Genomic DNA, 6,538 nt, shown 5'->3' on the forward strand with positions numbered 1-6,538 from the left:
AAACTATAAAGACCAAAATTGAGACCAGCCTCGCAAACTGAAGTTGCCCTATAGTCTCTTCTGCATTTCCATTGTAATGGCACCTACATTTACATGGTTACATATCCAGTGTCCTTCAGGATTGTACCCTCCCTGAAGTGCAAGTGTACGTACAGGGAGTGAAAATTAAAGGATCATAGAATGAGAAAGCATTTCATTTGAATTCAGGAGTTGGGTTTTACTCCAACTATGCTGAGGTTAAACTTTATGTGCTGTTAGGCAAAAACTAGAACATCACGTTTTCCAGCTTCCCATTCCTTTTAAGGTGCAAATTGTTGATTTTTCTGTTTGCTTTTTTTTCCCTGCAGTTGCTTCTCTGGCAGAATGGGAGCTTGAAAGGATACACTGATCATTTTCCTTAAAATTGATTTTCCAGTTCAACATTTCATATAATAATGAATGGTAAGAAGCTGTGCAGCAATACAGGGTTCATCTTAGACAGGGTAGACTTGTGTCAGTAATGAGCAAAATAGCCAGGCAGCAAATGCTGCCTGATACTATCAGTAACAGTTTTTGTGTGTGTTCAATAAACAGGAACTTTAAACTCCACTATGGGGGAGGAAACCCAGAAGAAGGCAGAAAACCTGCAACTTTATGAACTGGTTTCTTAATGGAAAGAAAGTGAAATACTAGGCTTTTTGTCCCACTGAAGTTTGCAAAGACCTTACAGAGGTGTAGAAAATTAATGGATTTATTACTTGCTACTTACATTTTTATGCCTGCAGTAAGCATAGAAAATATTAACAGTAATGTAAACTGTGAAGAAAATGGTGGACAGAGGGCTCCTTATTTCTATGACACTGTATGTACCATCTGTGCCAGGTTTTAGAAGAGACTGCTCATTACTGAATGCAATCACACAACCAATAGACAATATGCTGTCAGCCTGTTTTCTCTGTAGCAATCTTACTCTGTAGCAATCTTAACTTTATCATTATAAAGGTTGCAGTCTGGCATTTTCCGTGTTTTTTCCCAAGATCCCTAAATCAGATTCCTCATGTTTATCCAGGGTGCTATTGGCTTCACCTGGCCTCTAGAACACCCCAGAGATCTTTGCAAAGTGCTCTTGGCAGATGGTATAAAGATTAGGCAAGGTTTCTTTATTGCTTCAACCTGTAAGTTGAGTTTTCAGAGATCATGGTGTAGGCATAAAATGAAATCAGCTTGTGAAAAAATATATATCTGTGTTACTAGCAAAAGCTGATTTATCCCTTTACAGGAGGGCTAAGGACAAATTCTAATGGAAATGTTCCTTTTGAAAATGAGGAGTATGCCACAGCGCAGGGAGTTTGGTGTCTCTGACTTTTAGAGCCTATGGCAAGAATGTATGAACTAACTAGTGAGCTCCTGTCCTTGTCCAGGCTAGCAGTATTTTGTCAACAGTACTTTACAATGCAGTATATTGTCATGCCTGCTTTGCCAGCATCGTTGCTGACTCGTGGAAAAGCAGGCAATGCCCACATCTTCCACAGCTCCAGCCACGCAAGCAGGTTAACAGGGTGTGTCAGCAGGCACAGAAGTGCTGTGCTGCAGCAGTTGTTGTTTCTCTGTGACTCTGGCAGTTTATGAAACCATTCATGGGCAACCTTCCTGAGTGCTCGGTTTTTGTGTCTGCAGTTGCACTGTGTCTGTGCAACTGACAAGGAGTCCCTCAGGTTCAGAGCTGAGTTTGGTCTGCTGCACATGAGAAAGATCCGCTGCGTCTGTGCTTCTGAAAGGCCGAGAGAGAGCAGATGGCTGTCGGATGGTACCAAAGTACCTGAGGGGAATGTGCTGTGGAAGTGCCAGCACCAGCTGCAGCCACTACATTTCCCTGTCAGTGCTGGGAAGGTAGTCCATGACAGAATCCCATACAAGGTCTTTCATAGCGAGGGATAGATTTCCTTTGCATAGGGCAGTGTGTGTGTAAGGGCAGCTATGCATAGTTGAAGTTTGGTTTATGCAGTCAGATTCTTCCTTATTTCTCTCTCTCTTCTCATATTTCCTGTTCTTTTCTGGTTATTTTGTTTGTGATACCCCCTCATCCAGTCCTATTTGCAGCAGCAATGGCAGTTATGGATAGCTGGCTCTTATATCCTGTCTGACCATGCTGGGCTGAGAGACTTGGGGTGGTTGTGCAAAGACATACCGAACCTAAGGGTATTATTAAAGCCGTTATTTAATGTAAAATAAAATGTTATTTTACATAAAATAAAAGCAGAATGTTACAAAATGTGTGCAGCATGGAGGTGGACCAAACACGGCAAACAATGTGGATGAATGTCTCTATTTTGGAGTGCATCCCAATGAAGAGTTCCTAGGTACCTATAGTTCAGTTTTTCTCAAAGGTTTCCTCCCCATAGTTTGCTCCTTTGTCATGGATGCTTCCTTTTCCTTTGAGGATGGCTCCAAATACACTTGAAGGCTAGGCTGCCATTCAGTGGAATTTTGATTGGCTGGGAAGTTGGATAGAGTGAAACTAGTGAAATTCAACAAGGACAGGTGTAGGATCCTGCACCTGAAAAAGGATAACCCCAGGACAGGCTGGAGCTGACCTACTGGAGAGCAGCTCTGCAGAGAACTGGGAGTCTTAGCAGATGGCAAGCTGACCATCAGCCAGCAGTGACCTTGCAGCCAGGAGGACAAATAATATTCTGGGTGCATTGGGATAAGTGTGGCCAGCAGGTCAACAGAGGTGATCCTCCCCCTCTGCTGGGCCCTAGTGAGGCCACATCTGGAGTATTGTATTCAGTTCTGGTCTCCAAAGTTCAGGAAAAACAAGGAACTACTGGAAACAGTACATTGAAGGTCCACAGAGATGATTATGGGTTTGGAGCATCTCTCAGATGAGGAGAGACTTCAGAAGCTGGGCCTGTTTAGTCTAGAAAGGAGAAGACTGAGAAAGGATCTCATGAACATATATAAATATCCCAAAAGTGGGTGACAAGAGGACAAGGAGCAATTCACCATAAATTTAAACACACGAAGTTACACCTTGACTTTTTTACACTGGGGATGGCAGAGCACTGGAACAGGCTGCCTAGGGAGGTTGTGGAATCTCCCTTTCTGGAAACGCTCACTCACTTGAGCTTGTTCCTGTGTTACTTGCTCTAGGTGACTCTGCCTAGGCAGAAGGGGTTGGAATAGATGTTCTCCAGAGGTCCTTTCCAACCCTAACAAATGTGTGATTCTGTAAAATATAAATATAGGAAGGGGCTATAATCTGCAATCCAGGTGGGAATTACATCTGTATTCCTCACTAGGACAGGATCCAGGTCCTGGAGCTTGCAGCAGGTCACACTGCCAGAACTAGAGCTGTCATGGGTATACATGATCCCCAAGTATGAGCTGTACAGAGCCTGTTTCCTGCATTCTTCCAGGTCAGTTTAGTGTGGGTACTGAGGTATTCTGCCAGCAGTGATGCAGCAAAGCTCCTCACTGTCTGATTGTCAGGAGAGACTGCTTTGCCCTCCTGCCTACTTGTTCTCACGAGTTTCTCAGTGCACTAAGCTGTTTCCAGGGAATGCTGCTTACAGCAAATCTGGCTCTGTGCCAGGCTTGGTTCTGGCTTCGTGGCAATGCCAAGATTATAGAATGCAGTACCTATGATTCAGGAGAAGGCCTAAGGGAAAACAGAAGAGCCTGATCTGGAGAGGGCATCCAAGGTGAAAACAGATGCAAAGTGTGATGGGAAGAGTGCTGACTGTGGTGAGACTCACAGGAGTGTGGTCCAAGCCTGGATTTGCAGAAGAGCAGCTGCAGCCATGTGCTGTGAGCTCAGGAGTCAAGGAGTGGGAAGTGACCTGAAAGGACTTGTGGGGTGGTCTGGGGAACTCTAATACAGGCATCTTCTGCTTGATCTGATAGAAAAGCAGTTTGCCAAAATGTTTGGAACAAATTTTAATGAACGCAGGGTTTATAAATCAGATTGGCACTTAGCTAACTGAAGATTTTTTTAGTGTGCTCCTTCAAGACCTCATGCCATCTTACAAGTACAGTCAAGCCTGGCTTAGGAAAATGAAAAAGAGTGGAATTTAGCCTTTTTTTGAGTCATAGATTTGTTAATAGGCCAGTTAGGTACAAAGCTTGACAGCTATTCTGAAAAAAAAATTATATTTCCAAGTCTTTAAGGAGTCAAGTGTAGAAATATCTTCCGAATAAGTAAGAAATTAAGAAGTTTAGAAGGGAAAAGACTGAATTTGTATGGAACCCTTAGAGGATTAGAAGAGCGAGCTTATCAATAAAAGCTTATGTGATACATAAAAAGAGGCTCTGTAGATACAAGCTAAGCTATATGGTATGCAGAAGACTGCAACCAAAGGAAATATGAGGAGGGAGATTTTTTATATTTGATCTTTGTGCAAAAAGCTTAAGTGCTTGTAACTTTGTCGGGTTTGGATGCTGTACAGAGAAATTCTTTTGTTTGAATTGTAAACAGCTTGGGAGTTAAATGTAATTTCACTGGTAACTGAACACCAAGGCTGTGGAGACTCTAAACCACAGCTTAGGAAATGCCCAGCACTTGTGAACTGCACTGAAGCTGTACAGAGCAGTCTGGGAGAGTGTCATAAAAATCAAGGAAAGTAGAAAAAGCTGCTGGTGACAGCAAGGAAACTGCTGTGCTGACAATAAAGCAGTGGAGAAGACTGCAGGAACTGCAGGAATATTAAGGGATTTTGTGACAGCTGTCAAGTACAGCCTACACTTTGTTCAAGTAAATTACTTAGCTTAGCATGGAGTAAAGTTTAGGTGTCCAAGATAAAGAGTAATAGTAAATGATGTGATAGTAATTTCTGGTCTTGTACGCAAAATTTAAAGTATGTAAAGTAAGTAAAAATGGTCAAAATCAAATTAGAACAGAGTTCTAAATATTAGAAATTAGAAATATTTATTAGCGTGAGATACCTGTTCGATTTATAAAGGAATTGATGACATGTTAGTTCAAGGCAGTGAAAAACTGTATTTCAAAACTTTGTGGAGACTCTTCTTTAAAAGTCTCATATATTGCCTGAGGGGCTTAATTGCTGATGAACTTTAACAGAGCCTTTCAGAAAGGATTGTGATGGTAAGACCATCTCAGCTAGGCAGAAGTTAATTTTAACACCATGCTGGTTAACAGAGGCACCTCTTAGAGTGATCACAGATTTTCTGTCCACCCAAAACAAGCCAGTATGTTCTCTTGCTTCCAGCACTGCAGAAGGCTACAGACTTGACACTGATGCTGCCAGTTCCTCAGCAGTTGTGTGGCAATCACAGCTGAAGGGAGGTTTTGCTTCTCTGTTGCCACACGTGACTGCTTATTTCTGGCCCTGCACACCTCTACCCCTAGCTGTTCCAGGACAGCTAATCATGGAGCTCTTCTGCAAACCAAGCCAGTTAAAGCAGGCTTATATCCCTGTGTGGTGCTGCCCACCTTTTAGCTTGGTACAAGCCTGAACCTGCCTGATCTCCCTGCAACATGTCCCCAGATGTGTTTCTACCTCCTCCATGCTGACTGGGGAGCTCATCTGTCTGAAAAGCTCATCCATCTAACCCAGCAAAGCAAACTGAACGTATTGTGCATTACATGCATGTTCAGTGTTAAACTGCTCTTTTGGATGGCAAATTTGATTTTTTTTTGGTGTTTGAAGTTGTGTCCTAAGGAAGTTGTGTCCTATTGTGTCATGGGCTCGGAGTGAGGGTCAAGAACACTTGAAGGCTCCTAAGTATTGTCCATAAAGCCCTGTGTTGTGAAGCTGCCTCCTGTACTTCCTGTTGCAGCTCCAGTATAGCTTCACAAAAGGGTGTGAATACCCTCAAGAAAAGAGCTTGTGCTCTTTGAATATTTGAGGACAGTTGCCTTGAAAGGAAGTAATAAACCCCAGATCTTCCCATAGACAATGCATTTGAAGAGGGCAATCTAAAAGTCTAGTATGGTTCAGTGCTCCTGGCAAAAGCCCTCAAAATTTGCATTGATGCAATGCCCCCCCCTCCCCGCCCTTGGCATGCCTTTTGCAGCCCCAATGTCCATGGAACTGTAGGCTTTATGGTTTTCCAAACTGTAGCCTTTCTTGAAACCAAAGGTAATTAGTTGCTTTCGGCTTTTCCCTTTCTGCCACACTCATATCTTGGTTTTTTTATCTTCTATACTCAATTAAATTGCCACTGGTTCATCTTGTTGTTAATATTAATAGTGCTAGTTTTTGTCTTATGTGAAATATTTATAGAATTACAGAATCATAAAATCACAGAATGGTTCAGTTTGGAAAAGACCTCTAGGATCATTGAGTCTGACCATTAACCCAGCACTGCCATGTCCAGCAAACCATGTCCCCAAGTGCCACATCCACATTTACTTTAAAGGCTTCAGGGGTGATAATTCCATCTGTTCCCTGAGTAGATTGTTTCAATGCTTGACAACCTTTTGGGAAATAACTTTTTCCTAATGTCTAGTCTAAAACTCCCTGGTGCAACTGGAGACCATTCTCTCTTTTCTGATTGCTTGTTACCTGGTAGAAGAAGCTACAACCTCCTTTCAGGG

The sequence above is a fragment of the Vidua chalybeata genome, chromosome 1 (assembly GCF_026979565.1).
Source record: "Vidua chalybeata isolate OUT-0048 chromosome 1, bVidCha1 merged haplotype, whole genome shotgun sequence".
Taxonomy (NCBI): domain Eukaryota; kingdom Metazoa; phylum Chordata; class Aves; order Passeriformes; family Viduidae; genus Vidua; species Vidua chalybeata.